This window comes from Rhinolophus sinicus, linkage group LG04, assembly GCF_036562045.2.
Source record: "Rhinolophus sinicus isolate RSC01 linkage group LG04, ASM3656204v1, whole genome shotgun sequence".
Lineage (NCBI taxonomy): Eukaryota > Metazoa > Chordata > Mammalia > Chiroptera > Rhinolophidae > Rhinolophus > Rhinolophus sinicus.
The window spans coordinates 86,096,678-86,123,925 of NC_133754.1; the positions used below are offsets into that span (position 1 = coordinate 86,096,678).

The 27,248-nt window shown below is 43.3% G+C and overlaps 1 pseudogene; it reads left to right on the forward strand.

Moving 5' to 3' along the window:
* The window catches only part of LOC109458459 (guanylate cyclase soluble subunit beta-2), a 42,079-nt pseudogene extending 41,432 nt beyond the window's left edge, over positions 1-647 (forward strand).
* Positions 648-27,248: the final 26,601 nt, after the last annotated feature.

The following is a 27,248-nucleotide window of genomic DNA, read 5'->3' on the forward strand; positions in this document are numbered from 1 at the left end:
TACCCCTTCTGTGCAGAGCCCTGGAAAATTGAGTGTTTGAAATAATTGAGAGGGGTGAAATCAAAGTGAAAGGGAAAGGGAAAATGACCACATACTGTCTGATCCAGAATTTGAATGCCTCAGAGAATAAGATCATGGGGAGGCCTTGCACTGTGCTTGATCACAAAGGTAAGCAAAACAGAGAAGCCTCGTCAGGAGTGTTGAATGTATTTCCCACTGACAATGTCAGATGTATGTAGTGTGGTCCTTGGGTTGCAGGGTCAGTGTGGGTATCATCCATCTGCACAACAAGATGCCACCTTCCGTTTGGTAACAGCTCCTGAGGATCAGTGCCACCATTTTTCCCTGAACACTCTTCTCTTGCATCCTGGATATTATGATGTGCCTTGAGCAGGGCTGATGAACCCAGTCTAAGAACCTTATTTTCAAGGTTCTTCTCTGTCTTACAAAGGGGCTTTCTCCAATAGCTTCTCCTGCAGTTGGGAGCTAATTCCAGAGTCTCCTTCTGCTCCTTAGCCTCAGAGGCCTCAGAACAGACTTTGCAGAAACCTGGAACCTTCCACCTTCCTCATTTTCTGCTGCCTTCCAAAACAGGGAAGAAGGACAAAATCCATGACTACCCAGCTCAAGGGATGACAAGGGAGTGAGTTTAGGTTACATCTCCTAGCACTAAGCGGGACTGGGAATACCGTTTGGCTCGTGGTGCTCAAAAAAAGCAGCAGCTACAATTCAACAACAAGGTCTCCATCAGCTTCAAGGCAGATTCCATCCACCCCATGCAGTCAGGGACCCTTAACAACACCCCTGCTTAAATCTGAGAAATGCTGAACAGAAGGGGAAACCCAGTAGCAGGAAGCAGACCTTCCTGAACCTCAGAAGCAAACTGGGGAACGAAATGGATTCATTCTGACAGGAGCTAATCTTTAGCTGCTCCAGGGGCCTGAAAAGAAAAATCTCCAATTCCAGAGGTTTCTCGTTTACATAGCTAATATATGCGAATGTCTCTTTGGGACACGAAATGTGGTTATTATTTTTAACATTGGGGCTATACCAATGAAGAGATGGGTATTTGAAGAAGCTTTTAAATGGTTTTCATAGTGCTTTCATTCAAATAACATCTAACCTTAGTGTCCCTGTGAGCTGTGATTGGTTTTGGCTACATTTTACTGATGGAGACACTGAGATAGAAAGATGTAAACTAGAAACTAAAAATAACCGGCTAATAAAAACCAGGAGCTACCCTCATTAGAGGTTTTGGTCTCTGAATTTCTAGGCTCTTTGCCCACCTACATGACTCCCTCCATCTCACCATGTCCTCCCACAGCACAGAGGGTTGCTAGACAGGGATAAACAAACATTTTCCCCCTTATTTTTTTCTTTGTTATCAGAGATAGACAAAATAAAGGGGTGAGGTGTGTATTTTGCCACCTGCTCATGGGAGAGAGGAAAGTAGAGCTGGAGGTTTTAGCACGAGGACAGGGCAGAATCTTGCTTGGAAGGTGTGCCCAGTTCAAACCTGATACTACTAATTTCTGCCATTCCCACTATAGGGGTTCCCAAACTTTCCAGTTGGAGAAACAGGATTCTAGAACACGGTCTGCGTCAACAGATTCTAACCCACTTTCAGTTCTAAGCTGGAAAAACAAAACAAAACAACCAAGTAGAAAATGAGTAATCGTGCCTCAACTGAATATCTCAGTGTGGACCCCAAGGAAGAAGAAGGAGAAGGTTCATACAAACAGATGGGGGTAGCCCCTCCCAAATCCTAAACAGTGTCTGTGCAAACCGGGAAAAGGCACCCCTTTGAGTGTAGGTAGTCCCAAGGCATGGCTTACAATAGAGGAAAGTCACCTCTTTCTGGGGCCAATGCCAGCCCCCAGCCTGCTCCCCAGGTATCCCTGAAGAGAAACGGCACAGCCGTGTATGTGGAACCCAGAGGGGGGATCTCGGCATCCTTTCTTTTCATGCCTCTGTACATTTCCCTCGTCCTTTTCCCCATCAGCCTAGGAGCCTCAGCTGTCAGGCTCTGGGGAAGGGGCTGTCTGCCTCTCCCGGCCCACACTCCCATCCCCACTGGAGTGCAGGGCTGGAGACCCCAGCAGGAGCAGGGAGGCCAGGAACCCTCAGAGGAGACCGGTGCTGACACTGCTTCCTAGTGTCTAAGTGGCTCCAGAATGTGACCCCATTAACCTCCAGGGGCAGAGTCTCTCAAAGTCAGTGAGGGAGGAGGGGATACAGAAACATGAATATGCAAGATAATGCTCTTCCCAAATTGGCCTCTTTCCTCTGATTAGCTCCCATAAGACACATATATTGGCTTTTCAGGTGATTTTGGGGAGATGTGGGAGGGAGACCAAAAAGATGAATCTGCAGAATTCAAATATACAGCCAGTGCAGTTGTAGACTGCAGCAGGACAGGGGGAAGGGACCTCAGTGTGTCCTTCTTGTGTCCTCATGACTGAATGTCCCTCCTCTCAACCCTCTGTCCGCCTGAAATGAAGATACCAAGGCAGTAACAGGAACAAGAAAGGTTGAGATCCTGGAGAGCCCGTCCTCAAACTGTCCTCTTCTCCCTTTTGTTTTCCAAAGCAGGTGCATTTGCTCATTCTCCTTTCGTGTAGAGCATGCCTTAAATGTATTAAATATCCTGCAGCCTCCCCACAGTGACAGTTAGCAGTAGGGACCCCTGTCTCTCTAGTCCTTCACACGACAGGCACCTGAGGAACTACCCAGGGGCTGTTGATGTCAGAGGCATGGAAGAAAGGTCCCCCACCTCGGCCGCTCGTGAAGTCTGCTTGTGCGTCTGTTCTTACTTTTCCTTCCCCTCACACTTTTTGCAGAAGCAAGTGCTCAAGGAAGTTGAGGATGGGTCTTGTTGCTGTCATGAGGAACTCAGCCAGCTGGCAGCTGCTCCCGAAAGGTGACGCCGCAGAAAGTGAGGACTTCAGACCCGTGACAAAGACCCCAGTGCCTGTGTTGTATGTGAAGAGAATTGTGGCTTCAGAGGTATGACTAATGGGGGGTGGGAAAGAGCCAGAAAGGGACAACTCAGGTGGAGTTTGGGGCCCTGGGGCAGGATTCTTCTGACTGGTTACTTACTGTATTTTGAATATGAGTCTTTTGAATGCTGCCCCAACCCATTCACCTCCCCATCCCCAAGTGTCCCCGGAAGGGGCGTCTCATTCTGAAAGGGCCCTCTATGCCCCCCTCCAAAAGAATCTCTAATACTCAGAAAAACCTACTAGCCTCCATGTACCCACTAAACGAAGCTACTCTGAACACTGTGCCCTCAGGGCCTGCCTCCTCTTAATAAGGCGTGCTGGAGACCATCTCACCATTCCATCTTCTGGTGCTCCACGGAGAACTCAGAGCACTGACACGACCACACAGCGTTGGCCCAGTGACCCTCTTCTCCACTTTGTCCCCGAAGGTGATAGGGATGGGAGGTTTCTCTCAATTCATGCCTACACTTGACTGCCCTGTTGAGCCATTCAGCTCCCTCAAGAGCCATTCTCAGGACTGACACAGGTGCTTTCTGAGGCTGGGTCACAAAGGGATGATGAAGGACCAGGGATGGGCCTGCAGGTGAATCACAGGCGCAGCGCACCTCGCACCTCTCCCCTCTAGCTTTGTGCAGCCACTGCCACCCTCTCCATTTCTGGAAACCCCATGCTAAGTGACCCAAATGGAGTTAAGCTTTGAGACAAGGGAGCAGTGAATGTCTGTTACAGAGGACAACGTCCCTGGGATTTTTCAAAATCCATCCCATGTCCCTGAGACAGTTTCATGAGACAATCCACATGAAGAGTTAGAACAGCTTAATAATCCATGTAAAGCGTTAGCTATTGTTATTTTTTTTAAGATTTTTTTTATTAAAAGATAGCTAACATACAACATTATAATAGTTTCAGGAGTACACCATAGTTATTCAACATTTTATGCCTAAAGAAGTGATCCCCATGGTAAGTCCAGCAACCACCTGACACTGTACCACGCTATCACCATATTATTGACAATGTTCCCCATGCTGTACGTGACATTCCCATGACTTTTTTGTTTTAGACCTGGAGACTTAAACCTCTTATTCCCCTTCATTTTTCCTCCTTCTTAAATTTTCAATTACAGTTGACAGTCAGTATTATTTTATATTAATTTCAGGTGTACAATATAGTGGTGAGACATTTATATAATTTAAGAAGTGATCCCCCTGACTAGTCTAGTACCCACCTAGCACTGTACATAGTTATTACTATATCATTGTCTATATTTCCTATACTTTACTTTACATCCCTCATGACTATTTTGTAATGACCAATTTGTGCCTCTTAATGCATTCACTTTTTCACCTTGTCCCTAACCCCCTCCCATCTATCACCCCCAAAAATTTAGTATCAATAACTCCATACATAGTTATTACAATATTATTGACTATATTCCTTATGCTATACCTTACATTTCTATGATTTCTGTGTAACAACCAATTTGTACTTTTTAATCCCGTTTCCTTTTGCACTCATCCCCAACCCTCCTGCCATCTGGCAACCACCAAAATGTTTTCTTTGTCTATGAATTTGTTTCTGTTTTGTTTGTTTGTTTATTTTGTTCTTTAAATTCACATATAAGTGAAATCACATTGCATCTGTCTTTCTCTGTATGACATATTTTGCTCAGCACAATACCCTCCAGGTTCATTCATGCCAATGCAGATGGCAGGAACACATTCCCTTCCATGGCCAAGCAATATTCCATATGTACCAGCTCCTCTTTATCCATTCATCCACCAACAGTCACTCTGGCTACCTCCATATCTTGGCCACTGTATACAACGCTGCAATGAACATATAGATACACACATCCCCTCAAAGTAGCACTTTGGATTTCTTCAGATAAATACCCAGAAGTGGGATTACAGGGTCTTCTTTGTCTCTTGTTATAGCTTTTCTTTTAACGTCCATTTTATCTGGTGTAACTATTACTACCCCAGCCTTTTTGTTTTTTCCATTTCCATTTTTATGAATTATCTTTTTCCATCCCTTTACTTTCAGTCTATGTGTGTCTTTCAATCTGAAGTGAGTCCCTTGTAGGCAGCATATATAAGGGTTTTGTTTTCTTATCCATTCAGCCCTCCTATGTTTTTGATTGAAGCATTTAATCCATTTACATTGGAAGTAATTACTGATAGACATGTAACTATTGCAATTTTATTATTCATATTTCTGATTTTTTTTTTTTTTTTTCATCTTAAAGAAGTCCCTCTAACATTCCTTGTGATACTGGTTTGGGAATGATAAACTCCTTTTGTTTTTTATTGTCTGGGAAGCTCTATCTGTGCTTTCATTTTAAATGATAACCTTGCTGGGTAGAATAGTCTTGGTTGTAGATCCTTGTATTCTTCGAATATTACTTGCCAATCACTTCTGGCCTGCAAAGTTTCTTTTGAAAAATCAGCTGACAATCCTATGGGAGCTCCCTTATAAGTTACTAGTTGTCTTTCTCTTGCTGCTTTTAGGATCCTTTATTTGTCTTTAACCTTTGCCATTTTAATTATAATGTGTCTTGGTGTGGGTCTGTTTGGGTTCCTCTTGTTTGGGGCTCCCTGCAAACAAGCTTTCCCTCCTTACAAGCTTTCTGGGCTTATACGTCTATTTCCTTTGCCAGGTTAGGAAAATTTACAACCATTATTTCTTCAAATATGTTCTCAATCCCTTGCTTTCTTTATTCTCCTTCTGGTACCCCTATGATGTGAATGTTGTTATGTTTGATGTTTTCCAGAGGTCCCTTAAATTATCCTCTTTTTTTTTTTTTTTAATTCTTTTTTTCCTTTTGATGTTCTGATTGGGTATTTTCTATTACTTTGTCTTCCAAATTGCTGATTCGATCCTCTGTTTCATCTAGTCTGCTGGGATCTCTTCTAATGCATTCTTCAGCTATTGTGTTCCCACGTCTGACTGGTTCTTTTTTATGATTTCTATGTCTTTCTTATGCTTGTTATCTTTTTGTTGAAGTTCTCACTAAGTTCCCTGAGCATCTTTATAATCAGTGTTTTGAACTCTGTCTCTGGTAGGTTGCTTGCCTCCATTTTGTTTAGTTCTGTATCTGGAGTTTTCTCCTGTTCTTTCATTTGGGATGTATTTCTTGGTTTCCTAATTTTGGCTGCCTCTCTATTTCTATGTATTAGTTAGATCTGCTATGGCCCCCAGTCTTGGCCAGGTGGCCTTATGAAATAGGTGTCCTGGGGGGCCCAGTGACACAGTCTCTCTGGTCACATGCAATGAGTGCTCCATGAGTTTCCCTTTTGTGGTTGTGTGTGCCTTCTTCTTATAGTTGAGCCTTGGTTGCTATTGGCACATCAGTGGGTGGGATTGACCCTCAGTCTCATTGACTGTGGGGTTTGCCACATCCACAGCTTACAAGCTGCAGTGCAGGGGGCTTACCCCAGTGAGTGGTATTTGCCCTACCCTAGGTGCCTGTTGAGACTACCCTTTGTGTGTACTGCTTGTGGGGCTAATTGGATGGTGTTCTGCTGTGGTCTGAAGCCAACCTTCAAGTGTGTTGATACTAGGGCCTCTTGGGAGGGGCTCTGGTGCAGACTCAGGTCACCCTCTGCCTGTGACTGGCTGGGGGCTACCTGGTAGGAGCTACAAAGCAATCCATGATTGTTCACTGCTGTGTTAAACCTGTGTGGAGGTGCATGGAAAAGGTCACACTGTGAGTGGAGGATGGCTGCCACCAGTATCAGGCCTGGGGTAACTCCACAGAATGCCAGGACACCTGGAGGCCTACTGCCACCTTAAGGTTCAGCCACAGATAAAGCCTTGGGCAGTAAGTAAGTTGGGTAAGGCAGGTTCTCAGGGAGTCACTAGAGTGGGAAGAGTTGTGGTCACAAGATTAATGTAGAGTCTGGTTTGGTGCCAGTGCTAAACATGGATCTACTCAGCAAAAATCTCAGAGCACATTGAGGAGGCCAGTCTCCACCCACCTGGGGCCTTCCAGACCCTGATAGTTTCCCAAGAAAGAGTGCAATGTGGGCGGGGCTGGAGTTGAGTGGGGTGGGGTCCCAGCTGAGTCAGCAGGGAAGAGCATCAGAGGTCAGCAGGTCAATCAGATTCAAATCTGGCCTGTGGGGGCATGCTCAACATAAGAAAGATGGTGCCCGCCTGCCTCCTGCAAGGTAGAAGGACGCCTCGCCAGGAAAATGCCAACTGTCCTCCAGTCCTTCCCCTGAAGCAACGTTCCTTGGTCTGCTGCCTATATGTCTCTGAGGCCCCTGAGTCACCATCCCTCCATTGGAGCCCCCCAACGTGAGCACCTGCAAGCTAGTGAGTCTGTGTGGGGGCCATTTAAGAGGACATGTGTTTCTTGCCACCTTCCATTCCACCCGAATGATCAGAATCCCCACTGTTCTTCACAGCCAGAAGTTGTGGGGGCTCCTCTTCCTGCCACCAGTAATCTGGGCTGGGGATCCTGGTGTGGGGGGCTGGGGTCCCTTGCTCCTCCAGAGGGAACTTCTGTGGCTGAGATATCCCTCCCCATTCTCAACTGCCACGCAGATGTTTGGGGTTAGCCAATTCCGCATCTCTGCCCCTCCTACCAGTCTCGACGTGGCTTCTTCTCTATATCCTTAGTTATAAAACTTCTGTTTGGCAAGACTTCAGATGCTTCTCCAGGTTGATTGTTCTATAATTCAATTGTAATTTTATTTTGTTCGCCAAAGGACACAGGCACAGTGTTTGTCTTCTCAGCTATCTTGTATCTTCCGTAGCTATTGTTATTTTTGTTAAACAATATCTCTTAGATTGAGTGTCACTAGAGCCCTTGGCCTTGGGCATTACTCAAATGTCTGAAGACTTCCCTCTAGTTTAATCCCAGAATCTGAGGTTGAGGGAATGATCAGCACACTTCTGTTCAATTCTGGTGAAAAGAGACAGAGCAAAACTCTACTCATTCTGACCCAGGGTCAGGTGGAATCTTGGATTCTGGGATGTGAGGAGTTCAAAGTAGACTTTCTACTATCACCCAGTGGTATTTTCCTCCCCTCCCCAGTCCCTACCTCCCTATAGTTGCATGTTTCTGGCAATGTTCAAACCCCCGGTAGTCATCCTATTACACTATGGAATTGCAATATTCATAGATTCATTCAACAATGTTTCTTGGAAAACTGTCTATGCTCCAGGAATACAGAGGGTTGACGGCAGGCACCACGTGAGAACTGATGTTCCTTGAACTAGACACATGAGGTTCCTGCCTCATGCAGCTTGCGTTTTAGTAGGGGGAGACAGACAACATGTAACAAAATAATTGAGGTCATGTTAGATAGCGATAGACATCAAGAAGAAAATAAAACCAGTTAATGGAGAAGAGGGCCAGTGAAGGCTTCTCTGAGGCAGCAGCATGTAAGCTGAAAGGTGTATAAAGGGAAAGAGCCAGGCGTGGCTCTCTGGGTAGGGGCTTCCAGGCAGGGCCATGCTCCAAGGCAGACACAAGCTTGGCAAGTTCAAAGGAGAATAAGAAGGTCAGTGTGTCTAGAGATGAAGGGAAGAGGAAGGGAGCAGTAGGGGGTGTAGTCAGAAAGGTGGGCAAGAGCCTTAGACTGTTTGACCTTGAACTTTCCTATCCACACATACAAAGTATGAGCATGAAGTCATGTATGAGGCAGGGTGAGGAGTTGCTGGGGGCCTCCATGGGGGCATTCAAAGGAAGAAGGTCTCTCCCATTTTCATTCCTAAATGGCTGTTCCAGTAACAGCTCAGAAGGGGAGGTCTAAGAACTCCTTATGCTCCAGGAAGGTGATCAAATTTATTTATCAAACTTCTGCTGCATGGAGGTCCCTCTACAGGAGAAACCAACAGGGTTGGGCAAAGCTGGACATCTTGCTTAGAAGTAGGGAGCAGGAATTTCTCAACTGGGACCCTGATTCAGTACCTCTTCTAACTGTTGCTTTCCTGGACAAAAACCAATACCAACAACTAGAGAAGGAGAAACTGAGGCCACCTCCATTTGGTGGGGGGAAACTGAAAGGGTGGAGAACTGGGATTTGTTGGGTAACTACTTTGTGCTGGGTATTTTACCCACATTATTTCATATGATACAACAGTGCCATGACTATTCCTATAACAGAGGTAAGAAACAGAAGTTCAGAAAGATTATATAATTTATATAAAGTCCTACAAGTAATAAGTGGAAGAGGTAGAACTTGATCTTCAGGCTTGTTTATCTGGGGCAGACCGTGTCCAGATGAGCCCTCTTTGAGTAACAGGCCACAATAATTTCATAGTTTCCCCAAAGGGTAGGCTGCTGCACTTAAACTTCTTGGCTTCACAATGACCCAGCCATGTTTCTCTCAGATCCTCTGGGCCCCATCTGAACAGATTTCTGATTGTTGGGTGTGGTTAGCAGATGTGTTGAAAAGGCATAGCTGACACACTGTGGGTGTGGATGGCTGATATAATGGACAAGGTGAGCAAGAGGCTTGGAGAAATGAGAACAAAGCCAGCTGGGCCATTGGACCTCACTCTAGCTGCTCAAACCCAGACCTACCAAATCAGAAATTGCTTTTAACAGCTTCCTTAGGTAATTAGAACTTGCGTTTACCATGACACAAGCTTCTTCCTTATCTGTGAGGGTTGGCAGCAGACATAGAATTTACTTTTAAAGGATTTGTGTCACCTGTTCCCAGGGCCTGTCTTTTCATCGTGGCTTAGGTCCCAGCTCTGGAGAGTTTTTGGCTATATAAGCCATGCTTAGCTCTGAGGAACCTAAAGGTTGCCAGAAGGTCATTGCAGAAGCCCCCATTCTCACCTCCAGCCCCAGGGCCATTCCACCTTGTTCCTATGTGGCTGTCATTACGGGAAAGTGTTTCCATCAGTAGCCAAAACCTGTCAGGACTCGGAAGATTAAACGGCTGTTGGATCTCACTACCGCAGAGATCTGCCTGCTTCCCAGTCTCTCGGCAGTCGGGAGGACATTCCAGGCTCAACTCATTGATCACCTCTCCATGACCTCTGCCATGAATCTCACCAAGTTATCACCTGGTTGACAAACTTATGACCTCTCTCCGGGGCCATGGCCATTTGGCTTGGCTCCCTGGTGTGGGAAGCAGGCACTCCCCTGCCTCCCTCTGCCCTGTGCGGACTGTGCTCCTGAAAAGTATCCCAGAGCCTTGGCAGCACACACAGCTGTGGTGGCAAGGAGCACACCACAGGGACGTCTCTCTGGAGCCAGCTGAGAGGTGATGCTCACCCTTCCTTCAGTTCTTTAAACAGGAAGCCTCATTGAATGGCTGTGAGGCCCAGCCAACATCTGTCTGCTGGGGCAATAGGATGCCCTCCAGGGACCCAGGCCGGCAGGCTGCACCCAGGACCTCATTTGCACTTCAATAACATGCTTTTCTTTCACTCCACTATGTATTTGGGTGTTAGAAGTATCTGTGGAGAGAGTCCCCAGTGCAATTAAACAGGAGTATTGAGCAGAAGTGAAATCAGTGTGTGTTGACTCAGATATTTCAGCAACCACCTTTCAGTATTGACTAAAAAATTGGCCTTCCAGCTGTCCCTGCTGGCAGGCTCTACTGGCATCTCATCAGACCCCTGTTAATGTTTTTCAAATTTCAACTTGCTTCAACTCGTCTCCCAACGATTATAATAATGGGTTCCAGACTGACCTGCATACAGCACTTAGGCAAGTAGCCCTGGCCCCTCTCTGTTAGTGATGCCTCCTTATAAATCACAAGCTGAGGGTGTCCATTTGCTGGGTTCATGGCAGGTTAAGTCAGTTTGGAGGATTTCTTACACAAATTTCTAACCATTCCTCTGAAAAACGTTAGTGATTCTTCAATGGATTTGTGGTCATTTATTGCCAGGTCCTTGCCCCTCACTTCACAGAGTCTTGACAATACAAGTGTTTTTCCCAGACGTGTCCAATGACCTAGGGTCCAGCTGGTTCAGAGCCAGGTTAAGGAGCCTGGGCCCCTATTCTCAGCCTTTCAACAGCCTTTCTGAGGCCTTCATAAGTGTGGCTGTGGCTGTCAACCTCTCCTGACCTTTTCTATTTAGGGCTGATGAATGGCATATCTGTGTTTTAACCTTGGGCTTTCTAGAAGTTGAGCTGTTAACACAGCAATGTTTTATAGATGGAAGCTTGCAGCATTTTTCTCATCCCCAAAGCTGAGATGATAGAGTGCCTGCTTTCCAGGGTTGCTTTGAGGAATATATGCAATATTATGTATCATCTGAAAACTGTAAAGTGCTGAAGACATAGCAGGTGTGCCAACCCCTTAATCCTTACGGACCCTATTGTTGGGAATTCATTCACTTAACAAATATGTGGATCTTGGCACAAAACTGTAAGAGGTAATACAGGAGTGTAAAAAAATGTAAGAATGATCTGCTGCACACAGGGGCTTTAGCTCAGTAGACAGAAGAAGACCCAAGTGGAAGTCAGGCCCCTCACTTAGGGGGAGGTGCTGCAGGGCCGACACCAAGCACACATGATGCTGGATACACCCTGAGGGCTCGAGTGAGAAGGTGCGGTTGACGGCAGAAGTAGGGACAGCAAGGACATGGCCTCTGCTCTGATCTCTAGGGAACGCAGGGTCTTCCGGAAGCTAAAGATCTAGTCCTCCAGGGTGTGGCCTCTTTTGCCCATGGATAGAAATAGGAAGCAAAGGGATGACTGATTCTAGAATGGCAACCCTTCCTGAAACCTGAAGACTCCATTGCACGTTTTTTATCATTAAGATAAAAGGTTCTCAATGGTGGAGTTTTCCTCCAGAAATATCACTTCTAGAATTCGTGGCTCCTTTCTCTGTTCACACCTCTTGTATGGTTAACCTGCCTTTCTCCCAGGCAAGTTAATTCATTGTAAAATTAACCCAGATGGAACCAAGTGAAAGGAGGATAAAGTGCTCTGCATACCTGGAGACCAAACAGAGTAAAGGCCAGGATGGGGACAGGCGGAGTGGTATGGAGAGACGGGACGCCCCGCAACAGGCCTTATGCTGGGAAGTACCAGGACAGGTGAAGCCCAGAGGACCGAGACGACCCGACTGAGAGTCTGATTTCAGGCTCAAGCCAAATCCCTCACTCCAGTCGTGGAGAATCACTGTTGAAACCACGACGTGGTTTCCCATATCTTATTCTATCTAGGAGGTTAGGAACAGATGTAGAAATGCAGATAAGGAATAATTTTCATTGCAAATATAAGAAGCCCTTCTTGTAACCCCAAATCATATCCTTTATGACTCACAGAGCCCTGCCTGTAACAACCGGGAAATGACCCAAATACCACCCGTATTTCTCAAGGTAACAGCATTCCCTAACTCCACGCTGCTGTCACTCCTGCACCACAGCACCCCTCAGATTCACATTTGAGGACATGACTATGTAATGGTTGTTTTCCAAAGAGAAGATTTTTCCTGCAACCATGTATTTAATGTATTTTTACTCTATATCGAAATGTGTTTCTGTGCTGCTTCTAATTCTTGATGGGGCTGCATTGGTTTATTTAACTAAAGACAACTTATTTGTATATTTATTTACATTATAGAAGGAATGTTTAATTATTATTATTTTTTAAAACCAGAAAGTACAGATAAAACAAAAGAAAACAACAAAAGCACCTGTAATTCCATCACCCAGAAAGACTGCTGTTAAAATTTTGGTGCCGATCTTCCCAGATTTGTGTGTGTGACGATGCATATGTATGTGTATACATACAGAGGGTGCCAAAAAATGCATACACATTTTAAGAAAGGAAAAACCTGTATTAAAATTGTAATACAATGAATGATGTTAGCATTCATTTGATTAACGCCATCTTTTGAGCAAATGTCATACTACACAATTGCTACATAATTCAATTCAACTTCAAAAAGTAATACATAGATAATATATCTTAAAATGTGTACATTTTTGATACCTCTGGTATATACTCTTTCTTACAAAATTAGGATTATCACACATACACTGTTTTGGAACTTGGCAGGTCATGAATTTCTTTGCTTTGAACATTTAAACGCTTTTGAAGACAGGAAGAAAATTTTAAAAAAGACATTCTATACACTCATATTCACATGACTTGTGCTGTCACAAACCAAAAGTCACACTTACATTGTATCAAATGGAAACCCAAATATCTTGTACTTCTTCACATTTACAACACATCTGTGATGACCCTGCTTTTCGGGGAGTCTTGAAGTTTCCTCTGAACTTTCCATGAAGGGTTAATCTTGTTCAATTTAGCTTTGGTATTTAGATTATTCCAGGTGTCTGTATATTAGTAATCTATGGAAGATTTCAATTAATCAGAAAACTTAATTAACAAGAATGCTATATTTCTCAACGTGCACAATAACGAGCATTAACTGTAACAAAATGATGGTCCTAATAGGCAGTTGTAGGGTGAGCAATGGTCTTGTGGAAGCAAAAGATGATGTATGAAAATTCATCTCAAGTAAATAAGGAAATTCTTCCACCATCTGCATTGTGGAATTGGATTAGGGTTAAAATGTCAAATATATAAGTGTAGAAATTCTAAGAGAGTCTTGCTATTTTGTCCTGATGAAATCTTTTTATTTGAATTGTCAGGAGGCATCCACTCAAATTGATGGAATCATGTGTGACCTGCCCAGCTTTAAATATGCCATCTCAGTTCTTTTCCAGTACAATCCTAGCTGGTCATATGTTTCTCCCTTTTGATCAGGGAATTTTTCCTCAAAGAGAGAAAAGGAAAATAGGAAAATGAGTTTAACAGAAGTACAAGAAAAATGGGAACAGAACTGGAGAAGGAGGACCACAGATAAGGTACAAGTAAGAAAATGAAAAATGGTCAGGTTAGAAGACAAAAAAAAATGTGCTGTGGAGGTAACAGACATGAATAGGCAATGAAAAGCTAAGTGGAGAAGATTTTGAGAAGAGGAATTAGAAGGAATTAGAAAAAGTGTTGAATAAAGAGGAGATCAAAAGAACTGAGAAATATTATTTTCTAGTGTTGAGTTTATTTCCAAAATTCTTTGTGAGAGGTTAAGGCAGAAAATAGATTATTCATCTTGGGTACACAGAAATCATGGTTCTGTCTGGAAGTGGGAGCGTATGATAAGCAGAGCCTGAGTATTGATAGGTGAAGGGAAAGTTTTTCCCTTGCTATATTTCCTCCTTTTGTTTTTGCAACACCAACACCTTCTGGTTCAGTGTTTTTGTTTGTTTGTTAGGGTAATGCCCACATTTGGTACAATTGCAAAGACTCAAAACAAATAAGTTCTGTGATCACAGTCTATTTTGAGGAGATTTTCTCACATAGGTCCTTACATAAGTTGAATGGGAGATAGACGTATTGGTTAGGATCCTTTTACATCTGGAGAAACTGAGGCACAGAGCAATGTAAGATGGAGTTCTGATGGGAAATTATAGACCTGGAGGCAGACAGCCATATCTTCTCGAGAGAAAATATTGCATTTCTATCTGTAATCAACTCCTTCTTCGTTTATTGGCAGTGATACTGAAATAAAACTGACTGATCTCGAACTTTCAAACACATTGTCCTTATCATGTATCCTGCCTGTTTCCATTTTGAAAAATTCAATTCCTTTTAAAAATAATAACAGTGTTTCCATCTCAAAGGAAAACAGGGCTGTAATAAACTCTGTAATCCAAAATGAAAGGAACAGAGTATTTAGAGGAATAATACTAGTAGAGAATTAGCAAAAAACAAAAACAAAACCCCATATCTGAATAATTAACAATTTCCAAAGAAATTGCTAAGCATGTTTTAGTCTTTGGGGATGGGGGTTGGGGAGGATGTGCTAGCATGCTCAGATGTACACATAACGAATGACAGCTCCACTTAGCCAGTTCCGGTTTGGCCATGTCCTATAAAATTGTCACACTTGAGGGTGTTATGAACCTTCATTCCTTGTCAGAATAGCCCCAATTTATGCCTGAGCTAAATACTCCATATCCCAGTGACATGATTCTAGGTGTCCCAGGAATTCCCCCCTTCCTTTCCCAAGGGTCCTTCTCCAAATTTTCACCTCATCCTGGGCCTGAAACTGGGGAGAAGTCCAGTGGCCCAAATATTTCCACATGTATATCATCATTAGCACATTGAGCGTTGTCTCAGTCTAATTGTTGGCGCTGACACCTACCCATTGCTTTTTGACAAAATTAATCACTGACCCAAGTTCAGGAAGATGTCTGCGGAGTTAACAGCTCATCATGGTCAAAAAAAAAAAAAAAGTCATTCATTCATTTGGGAACAGAAATCTAACGATAGAAGCCCTTCCTGTATTTCCTGAGTTCTAGAACACTAGAGCCTCAAATCTAATACATGAGCCTCTCTGAACTCGAATGTCCCTGGAACAATGATTAGTGTACAAAAATGGGAATGATATATGACTGTAAAATCTTAGCTGCTAACCTTTCCAAGTGAAACTGCAGGGAGAGCAGGAGATGGAGACCATGTCTTCCATCCAGGCTTGTTTCCATTCTTCTCTGAATCTCGCTCCCTACCTCACAGTCCCAGAGGTGGGGCTTTTCCAGTGCCTCTCCCTGGGCTTCTTTCCATACTTAGAAATAAGAATTGACATCTTTGAATGTGTACTCTACGTGGGGTACTGTGTTAATCGCTTTCTATAAATCATCTAATGTAATTATCACAACAACCCTGGGAGTCAGGCGTAATCCTTATTTCCCCAGTTTTCAGACGAGGACAAATGAGGGGAGTAGTGAGTGGTGGCCATGCTGCGTATGAACCTCAGCCTGAGTGATGTTGATGTTCAGACCTCTTAGTAGTCACAGAGCAGCAAGTCTGGAGGCTCGGTGCCGGTACGTGAGTTATGCACAAGGAAAGCTTTGGCATGTGACCAACAAGATGACACAGTGTGGGATGAAAGAAATAATGTGGCAACAAGGCTGAGGTCTGTATGTGCCTTTTCCGGCCAGGCTATGAAGACGTGTTCCTGCCCAGGAGGTAGGAAAGGAATCCCCTAGTGCCCACAATGTGTTTTCTGGGGCCTGGCTCAGACAGAAACCCTCTGACTGCAGAGACCAGTCTGAGGTTTGACTCATTTCCTCACCCCCCTGTCTTGTTTCAGCTTCTGATAAATGGACACCGGAAGGGAGTCCAGTAGAGGCAGCTGATGGGAAACGGTCTTCAGATCAGACAAAGACACATCCCTTGCCTAGTGATGCTCTGCCCTTTGGTTTCTGTGCTCTGGTCTTTGTAACAGAGGGAAAGCTTAATTTTTCCCCTACTCAATTTTATGGTGACAAAGAAAAGTAACTTCTTTTGATTTCTCAGCTCAAAACTTCCTAAGCGGCATCTCTTCCTCATTGTCCCCTTGAGAATAAAAGTCTAGAAATGAAACACAATCCTGACAAGTTTGGAAAATGTGCTTTTACATTGTCGGTTCAAAGCCAACCCCTATACTTTGAGAGTTTGGGTCTGGTTTGTTCTCATAGATCACAAGTTCGGCTGTGGGGTCTCTTTCTGTTTTATTCTAGCAGCAGGGAACGCCACCTATGCTCCCACCACTGTAACTCCACTGAATCTTTGCCTCTGAGCAAAAGCCCCAGTGGCCGAGTTCAGAGGACACCCTGACCTTGAAGCTTGGAGCTCATGGTATGCAGTGTCTTGATTTAAATGATGGTGGGGCAGGGGAGAGAGGAAGAAAGAGACCCAGACCTGCAGTTTATAAATCACCCCATAACATAGCCGGCATGTGAAAGGCACTCAGCCAGGTTTGTGAAAGGAAATCATTTTCACTCCCAGTCCTGGAAATTACACAAAGCAATAGAACAAAAACTGCATTCCCCAGAGATTTGCTGAAAGTAAAATGGAGGGGGAAATGTGAAAATCACAGGAAGGGCAGAGTTAGGAGCGATAGGGAGTCAAGGTAGAGCAGCCAGATACCCCGGTCCCTTGGCCAGCTTCCTTCATGGCACAGGACGCCCCTGCTCTGCTTCCCGCTGCAGGTGTGGAAACACCTTCTGCAATGGAGAGGGCTGGAAATGTTCCCAAGGCGTGCGAGCATGGACAGGGGGACAGCGGTGGTCTATGGACTATACAGCTGCACTTGGCGATGGTGAGAAAATAAGGTTGTTTTTTGTTTTTTAACCTAGATAATACAGAAAATCTTAAGGGCACACATAATCTTGTGATTCATTCTTGGGAGGACCTTAGTTGTCTCAAGAGGCATTAACTGTCTTTTAGCAATTCCCTAGAGGGTCTGGGCGGGACCTGACTCTGTCCCCAGCCAATCCCAGGCGCAGGAGGTGAAGGGAAGGTGACAAGAGTTCAATTCCTTGTTTTACCCTTCTAGACAGCAGCAACTATGTCTCGTGTCTAGAAGTCAGCAGGACCAGGATTAGACTGAGTGCAAAGTGTAGCATCAAGAGATGAGTTTCTTGTCCAGACTGTGCTGCCTGATGCCTTGGTATCTCAATTCCACCATCTATAAAATGGGGTGGCAGCTGTCCCACCTTCTTCACAGGTGGTTTTGTTTCTTTGTTTGTTTTGTTTGCTTTTTGGTGATGATTCAGTGAAATACAAAAACCCAAAGATGAATGTGATATAGTAATAGTAAATACTAACATTTATGGACCACCAACCACATGCTCGGCACTGGCTCCGCACATGTGTCACACGTTACTTCTGCTCCTGGCAACAATCCCGCTCTTTCAGATACCTGACAGATGATGAAACAAAAACTCAGGGAGATTCGGTGGCCTGAGATCACACCACTGGTGCTGGTGAATAGCCTAGGCAGGACACCGGCTGCTCTGTTCTTACACCATCAACAAGAGGCAGGATGGCCTGGAGGTATGGATCCTGGAGCCAGGTAGAGCCAGATTTGAATCCTGGCTCTACCATTTTCCAGCTGTGTGAGTTTGAAAAAGTTACTTAGCATCTCTGTGCTCACTGTCCCCTTTGTAAAATGGGGATGATCAGAGGGCCTGCCTCATAGGGGTGCCATGAGGATTACATGAAATATACACAAAGCACTTTGAAGAGTTACTGACACTTAGTGAGCCCTCTTTAAATACTAGCAATTTTTTTTAATGCTCCTATTAAGTTGTCTCTCCGCTAAAGGGGGGCAAGAAAAGATGACCCAGCCCACGATCCTTGTTCCATTCTCTGTATGCTTTCCTTCAAAATCCTTTAGCTCAGTTGTGAGCAAGAACTCAACTCAGGACTACAAACTCTGTTAGGTGGTAGCATTGTCCGAGTGATGAAGAGCAAAACAGTTGAGTGGGGGAGTGGCAGCCTTTTGTTTTGTTTTTGGTAGGAGAAGAGCAGGAGCCTGGCACCTCGGATCCCAGCTGGCAGCTTGCTTTGCTTCCTTGGCCCCAGTAGAATATGCCCATGTCATGCTCAGCTATACCTAAGACTGCCAGAAATTGCAAAGCAGGTGCCCCAGCCCTGCTTGAAAATGGAGAGGATTTTGTTCAATATTTATTATTATTGAAATAATGGTTTGCAACTGTAAATGAATGACTACATCCTTCATTTAGTACCCTCCTGGAGCCTACTATTTACTCTTTGGAGGAAACACTGGTGGAGACAAATTTCAGGTACCCAGGAATCCTAGCCAGGCTGCCGGTGTACTCCGTGAGACCTTGGAATTCTCAGGAGAGCATTCTTTCTTGGACGCACCTCTCTAGGTTGGAGCCCTCAGGAACCCCCGTGCCACCCTGGGGTGTGTGAACATCCACTCATAGGCAGATTAGCTCGTAGGATGTCTGCACCTCTGCACACTTCTATAAGTGCTGTGCTCGAACACCAACCTCTGGTATCTGCTGACGTCCATCAGCCAGATATAGCTGTTATCTGGCTTTCTCTCTAGATAACAGACTTTCATGAGCAGCAAATGCTTTGCTCAACTGGAAGGCAGAATTATTCCAGGCTGAGCCTCCTCCAACCTTAGGACCTTCTAGGAGAGAAAACTCACATAAAAAACCTGTTAGATTCATTTGACCCGGTAACCCTGTCTGGTTCCAGCTCCTTCATCTCCCCCCACTCCCAAGCACAGCCCAGGCGCAGGCAGCTTCTGACCTGGTCCAGCAGGCCAAAGACTGCTACAAACTCATCGACCTCTTCATCGGCCCATGAAGAGAGATGTAGGTTTTCATTAGTAAAAACACAAACACTGTCCACCATTCCTTCCCAAGAGGATGCAGAGCTTAATTCCACGGCTTCTACAGCCAGAGATGCCCCACCTCCCAACCTCTTACACACCAAGCCTCCCGAGGTAGAGTTCATGGACGTGGCCAGGTGTGTCAGGGTGCCCCTTCGATGCCCCTTTCTCCTTCCTTTGTAGACATCTGAGCCCAGGTTTTTGAATGCTCGGGACTGGCCCAGGGCTGGCACCTCCCCCCCCATCTGGCTGTGACTGGCTCATTCTTTACACGACCCAACGTCCCCCATCCCTTCTTTTTCACCCTTTCTTTTCCAAGTTTCCTTCAGCTCCAGTTGTATGTGACAGAAAGAAGGCAAATCATGTGCCTGGCTGAGGAATGAGATCATTTCTCTCCCGTCTTAGCAGGCTTGCTGTCTGCTGGTCGGGGTTACTGGAAGAAAGCAGGAAAGTTCCATTTCCACAGAGAGCCATCTGGCTCCACCAGACTCACGCTGATGCTAATCTGTTGGTCTCTTTTTCTTTATTCTTTTTTAATTGTTGTGGTTGTTCCCAAGGACCACTTCAGTGCAGCTGTAAACTCAGACCTGGTCCATCTGAAGGCAAGGGTTCATTTGGTGCACGTATTTATTATGGCATTATGCCCCCCTGCACCCCCGTTCCCTTGTAGGTGTCAGGACGTCATTGTTATCTTTGGTGGCTCTATGTAGTTGTAATGCCAGGGCTATACTTTCAAATGGAAATCAGGCAATTATGCTTCACATGGAGAAATCTGACAGATGCAGAGGTTCTACACCACTGGCCGTGTCATGGGGACAAAGGCGGCCAGTGCTCCCAGGGGATGGCTCAATAAATAGAATATGTTTCAAGAGCACAGAAAAATCCAGGAATAATTAACTGTGTGATGAGAGTTCATAGATCCTGTGGCTGTTTAACTTCAGAATGTGATAATGATATGTTAACGAACCACTTAACTCATCCTTGTAAAGGTGGCATTAGAAAATCTATTACAATATGCACTCAGAGGTGGACACTGCTTTGCGCATCTGTTTTCCAGTTTACAAATGCAAAGCTTCAGAGTATTTTAACTTGTTTCGCTTCCCCCACACTGGGGGTGGATGGGCACTCCAGTTGGCTTAAGGAGGAGAGGGGCTGGTAGCTGCCTGATGTCCACCTAATGGAGCAGCTTCCTGTCCACATTCAGCATTAGATACATAGGTGCTGGTGTAGAAAAATATGGTAACAGTATCACGGCTACCGACTGAGTACTTGTTATGTGCTAAGCCCCAGCCAAGGGCTCTCGTCCTGTGAGTGTGAGGTGGGTGACCCATGTTTTACAGACGGGGACGTTGGCACCAGAGGTACCTGGAAGAACTGAGTTTCAGATGTAGCCTCGCCTGACTCTGGTCTTAGCTCTCGGTCACTGGGTTCTACCCTCTCTAATGTTTCAGCAGATATTAGGAAGATACACACTCACTCATTCACCCTATGTCAGACCCAAATAGTTTGAGTGAACTGAACAGAAGAGACCTAAATAAAAGTTAAAATTTAAGTTTTCTTCTAAAATATCCAGCTTTTAAACATATGTTTCATTTGGGGCCTGAAATGTCCAGTAAGATTCAACACTCAATGTGTCCAAAACTGGGTTTCTACTAGTGTTCATTACGGAAAAGTAAAGTGTCCCAAAACCTGGCCATGTCTCTCTTCTGTTACAGAGGAAACAACTCATAGCAGGCTTTGGTCCATGAGATCGGACTTCAGCAGTCCCTGAATTTCCCTGGTATGCAGCTGCCTTGGACTACACTCAGACTAGTGCCAATTAGAACTGAGCAAAAAGAGAAGACATTTTATCTCTCAGAAAACGTATATGTAAACTAAACATATGACAAATAAATAAAACAGGTTTACACAGGAATCTCTAATGCTTTCTCGGATCAATAGCTGTCATTTTAAAGTCCACGAGGCCCCCTGTAGCGAGAATACATTAGTCAAATAAAACCAGAGGTTTCAAGAGACAAAATGTCTACTAACTTGCTACTGACAAAAAAGAAAAATACACACCATCACATGCACAGCACCCTCTGATCATGACTTGTTTTACCTTATTCAAGGGTGGAAAACCGTTTAAGGAGGTTTAAAACCTTTTAGGCCACTAGCTTTGTTTTATGTTAGGAAAAAACTAAATTTCTGCTTATGGAAAAAGTAATTTGATTTTTTTCATCTCTACTGAACACACTTGGTTGAAAATATCAGAATAATGAGGTTGCATTACAGAAATATCATTAAAGTATACTCTTTATCAAAGATTTTAGTTACAATGGATTGAAAACGCTAGTGATGAGCACAAAAGAGGCCAAAGTCACAAATCACTCAAGAAGGGATCGGTCAGCAGCTCAACAAAGCAACAGGAGCACCATCCAGTTGGCGTGGCCAGAAAGGCTGAATCACTCCCAATACAGCCAGGCCTTGTTCCACAGAGACCAAGGCTAACAACCCGAGGGGAAAAAATCGGAGCGAAGAAACTGGGAAAACCAATGAAAAACCAGGAATTAAAAGTTTTAAAAATCAAGAACACAAATGGAGGTTAACAACCTCAAGCTATATGTCATGGCTCACGTCATTCAACTGGTTAATGTTTATGATCAGTTATTTGCATGTAAAATCTTTCCACAAAGAATTTTGTCTAACAACTTCATTATAAGTTCCTTACTCATCAAAAAATATGTTTAATTAAGCATTTGACACACAAAAAAGAAAATCAGTTTATAGAAAAACCGCTAACACTTTCCCAAACTCAAAAAGTGTCATTTTGAAAGTTCAAGATGCCTAAATTTGCAGATATAATTTATTAACTAAACCTCAGGTGTCTACTAATTTGCCTATGATTAACAAGCATCAGAAACACACGCGCACACACACACACACACACACACACACATATTTGTTATTTCCCAATAGAGAGAAAAAAAAAAAGAAAACCATTCAAAATCTTTTGGGCCATCAATTTATCTTATCACAGAAAATAAATTTTAAAACCCTCTGATTAAAGAGAAATTAGTTTTGCTCTTTTCTTCTCCTTTTCAACACATCTACTTGAAGTTATTATTATAATAATATTTTGGTTGTTTCCATGTCCATATATATAGATGATGTAGTATAGAATTATACACTTGAAACCTATGTAATTTTACTAATCATGTCATCCCAATAAATTTGATTTCAATAAAAGAAAAAATTAATATTGTGGTTATGATTGGCAAAATCAGAATTTATTTTGACCCAGTTCTTCCAAAAAGTAATGTGCGTGTGTGTGTGCGCGCGTGTGTGCATGCGTGTGTGTGTGTTTGAATATTAGCCACGCTCTCAGGTAACATACGAGTATACATTGAGACTGTATGTGACTGTGTATGCATATCACCATAATACTTAAACATCTTATGAGAAGTAAAGCAAATTGCTGGCCAACGAGGGTGCAGATAAATCAGTAGGGATGCAACAGTGCAGGAAAGCTTTCCATTAATCATTCCAATAAAAACCTACCAAACTTCCTTACATCTGATCACAGACATTTTGAACTTAGAAAGACCATGCCACTTAGAAGAAGAAAGAAAATGAGACAGTGGGCACACTATATAAAAAAAACACAGTGGGATTTTTCAGATTGCATCCTTCATACCCTTGAGAAAATCTTTTCAGACAGCCACAGTTACTCAAGGAAGTGAGTCAGTCGTAAGATGGATTGGGGTGAAGAAACAATTGAAAGCCATTGATTTAGATGAAAATGTTAATAGTGGTCATTTTTAGAAGCTAGAATTATGGGTGACTTTATTTTTCTTCTACATGTGTTTCTGAGTTTTCCAAATAATATATAATGGGTTTCCAGCATGATGTTTAAATGAGTGGGCACTGGAGCCAAGCCACCAGATCTGGAGCCTGGTTCTGCGGCTCATTGGCTTGTGCAAGTCACTTTCCACCTTGGACTCGCAATTTCCTCTCTGTAGAACGGAAATCATCATAGTGCCTACAAAGTTGTTATGATGGTGAGATAATGCTCGCAAAGCATGCAGTTCCTTGCACGTGTAACTGTGCAATAAATGTTAACTATTTAAGAAAAATCCTTCTACAGTCCACATCTGTACAGTTTCTTACAGAAATAGAAAAAGTGGAAATCCTAAGTCTCATTGATAAAGTCAGTATAATTTCCATATGCTGCATTGTCTGATCACCTGGTACAAATGAGCATCACTTCAGTTCGTTCTCTTCCACACTTCCCTGTGTTTTTCATTTATAACACTAATTGCAACCTGGAATTAGTTTATTTGTTTATATACTAGAATCAGCCACCATGGTTGATTTTAAGCTCCAAACAACTGGTTTAACAACTGGCTTGCAAAACTCCTGAATATGTAACAACTAGCTCTCATGAGCCAGCACACCACTGGCTAATCTATTTTGACAAGTTCAACCTTTTTAAATTACATTTGAAATGGTAGTTTGGGTTTGACAATGAAGGAAAATAATTCCTCACTCCATACCCTCTGGCCAGCACAAATATGACAATTAATTTATAGGCAATATCACCAGTGGGGGCTGTTATCTGTAAATAAACATATAACCAAATGGACCATTTTCTGGGTTGATTTTTATTATAGTGGTGGTAAAACGTAAGATGCCTTGGAAACTGATGGGACTGTAAAAATAGGATCCATTATTACTTTCCCAAAAGCTCCAGCACCCTGAGGAAATGACCAAGGTTGAGCTTCTTTGGATTTCTTTGAGATCCAATTATTTTCTCTTTCAATTTATTTCAAAAATCAAAATAATATAAAAAGGCATACATTAAGATCCACTGTTGTTCTAATCACTATATTTTGACAGCATTTGTTACATAGCAATTGGTAACCTGAACACATTATGCAGATACGTAGTTTATTTAATTAGCCCCATATAGATAAACATTCAGGTTGTTTCTAATCTTTTGTTATTTCAACCAATGATGTAACGAATAGTCTTGTCTATATATTGTTTTGTACAGATGCAGGCCTCTTGGGAGGGCCTCTGGTGCAGGCTCAGGTCACCCACTGCCTATGACTGGCTAGGGACTACCTGGCAGAAACTATAAAGGTATCCACAGTTGGTCACTGCTTATACTGGACCTGGAGGCATGTGGAAGAGGCCACGCTGCCCACTGAGGATGGCTGCCACCAGTACTGGGCCTGGGGTAACTCCGCAAAAAGCCAGGACACCGAAAAGCCTGCTGCCACTTGCCGGCTCCCTCATGGTTGAGCCATTGCAAAAACCTCGTGAAGTATGCAAGTTGGGTGAGGCAGGGTCTCAGGGTATTATTAGATTTGGAAGAGTTGTGGTCACCAGGTTAATATAGACTCTGGTTTGGTGTCAAAGCTGAGCCTGGAGTGACTCAGCAAAAGTCTCAGAGTACACCAAGGCCAGCTGCTGCCTGCCTGGGGCCCATGGACTCTGATAGTTTTCCAAGAAAGGGTGCAATACAGGAGGGGCTGGCTGCTCACAGAGAAAGTGCCTCTGGAGATGCGTGAGTTGGGTGGGGTGGGTTCCCCGCTGTCAGCAGGGTGGAGCAGCAGAGCTCACCAGGCCAATCAGATTCAGGTTTTGCCTATGTGGGTGGGCTCAACCTAAGAAAGATGGCGGCCGCCTGTCAGCCACACGGAAGAACCCCTCCCGGGGAAAATGCCAACTGTCCTCCAGTCCTCCCCCTGAAGCCACATTCCTCAGTCTGAGCCCTGTATGCCTCCGAGGACACCCAAGTTACTATCCCTCCGCTGGAACCCAAGGTGAGTGCCTGCGAGCGAGTGAGTCTTTGCGCGGGCCATTTAAGAGGACGTCTGGGTTTCCTATAGCTTTCTGTCCTACCCAAACTGTTGGAATTCCCACTGTTTTTCACAGCCACATGTTGTGGGGGCTCCTCTTGCTGGCACCAGTACTCCAGGCTGGGGAGCCTGGTGTGGGAGCTGGGGTCCTTTGCTCCTCTGGGAGCAACCTCCACAGCTGAGATATCCCTCCTGATTCTCAACCTACACACGGAGCTTTGGGGCCTGTTCCGTGTTTCTGCCCCTCCTACCAGTCTCTTTGTGGCTTTATTATATTTTTAGTTAAAGGACTTCTGTTCAGCTAGACTTCAGATTGTTCTCCAGGTTGGTTGTTCTATAATTTAGTTGTAATTGTAATGTGTTCATGGAAGGACACGGGCGCAGTGTTTATCTACTCTGCCATTTTGAATCTCTCCTTTCCCATTTTTCTATTGGTTTATTCTTTTACTTCTCAGTTTCTAGACATTTGGGGCTTTGTGATATGAGGTACAAATATTTTTTCCCAGTCATCTTGTCTTTGGACTTTGCTTATGTTGATTTTTGCCATGAAGAATTCTATTTTTAAGTCTCCCATGTTTCCTCCATTTCTTTTATCTTTTAACATTTAATCTTTGATCCATTTGGAATTTGTTCTGATGCATGCATCTAACTTAATTTTTCTATATTGCTACTGTCTTTAAATCATTTATTGAATTAATCCACATTTTAAAATTTATTTCAAATGCTAAATTTTAGTATGCATATGGGCCTATCTGTAATATTTCTACTGATTCTTTATCTGTCTATCCATTCCAAACCACACTCCTAATTTTTGTAAGTTAAAATATATTTTAATATGTGAAGTGGCTAGTGTATACCTTTTTATTTTTGTTTTAAAGTATTCTTCTAAATATTCTACCAAATTAATTTTCTTTCTTTCTTTTTTTTTTAAATTAAAGTTTATTGGGATGACAACTGTTAGTAAACTTACATATATTTCAGGTGTGCAATTCTGTAATACATCATCTATATATATTGTGTGTTCACCACCCAATCAATTCTCTTTCCATCACCTTATATTTGATCCCCTTTACCCTCATCTACCACTCCCTGCCCCTTACCCTCTGGTAACACTAAACTATTGTCTGTGTCTATGAGTTTTTGTTTCTTCATTTGTTGGCCTTGTTCTTTTGTTGTTTTCAGTTTTATAACCCACATATCAGTGAAATCATATGGTTCTCTACTTTTTCTGTCTGACTTATTTTGCTTAGCATTATACTCTCAAGATCTATCCACGTTGTCACAAATGGTCCTATATTATCTTTTCTTATGGCAGAATTGTATTCCATTGTGTATATATACCACAACTTCTTTATCCATTCATCTATCAAAGGACACTTTGCTTGTTTACATGTCGTGGCCACCATAAATAAAGTTGCAATAAACATTGGAACACATATGTCTTTATGGATAAATGTTTTCAGATTTTTGGGGTAGATACCCAGGAGAGGATTGCTGGGTCATATGGTAATTCCAGTCTTAATTTTTTGAGGAACCTCCACACTGCCTTCCATAGCAGCTGCACCAATCTGCATTCCCACCAATAGTGTATGAGGTTTCCTTTTTCTCCACAGCCTCTCCAACACTTGTTACTATTTGTCTTGTGGGTGATAGCCATTCTAACTGGTGTGAGGTGATATCTCATTGTGGTTTGAATTTGCATTTCTCTGATGATTAGTGATGTTGAGCATTTTTTCATATGTCTATTGGCCATTTGTATGTCCTCTTTGGAGAAATATCTCTTCAGGTCCTCTGCCCATTTTTCAATTGGGTTGTTTGTTTTTTTGTTGTTGAGTTGTATGAGTTCCTTGTATATTTTGGATATTAGCCCCTTATCGAAGGCGTTGTTTGCAAAAATCTTCTCCCATTTGGTTGTTTGCCTCTTTATTTTGTCAATGGTTTCTTTTGCTGTGCAGAAGCTTTTTAGTTTGACATAGTCCCATTGATTTATTTTAGCTTTTACTTCCCTTGCCTTGGAGTGAAATTCATAAACTGCTCTTTGAACCCAAGATAAAAGGTGCTGGGAAAATTGTAAAGCCCCGTGCAAAAGAATGAAGCTAGACTGCTATCTGTCACCATATACCAAAATTAACTTGAAATGGATCAAAGACCTAAACATAAGACCTGAAACAATAAACTGCGTAGAAGAAAACATAGGTACTAAACAAATGTTCTTATATATACCTTAGAATCAACTTGTTCAGTTACAAGAAAACCCTGGTAGTGTGTTAATT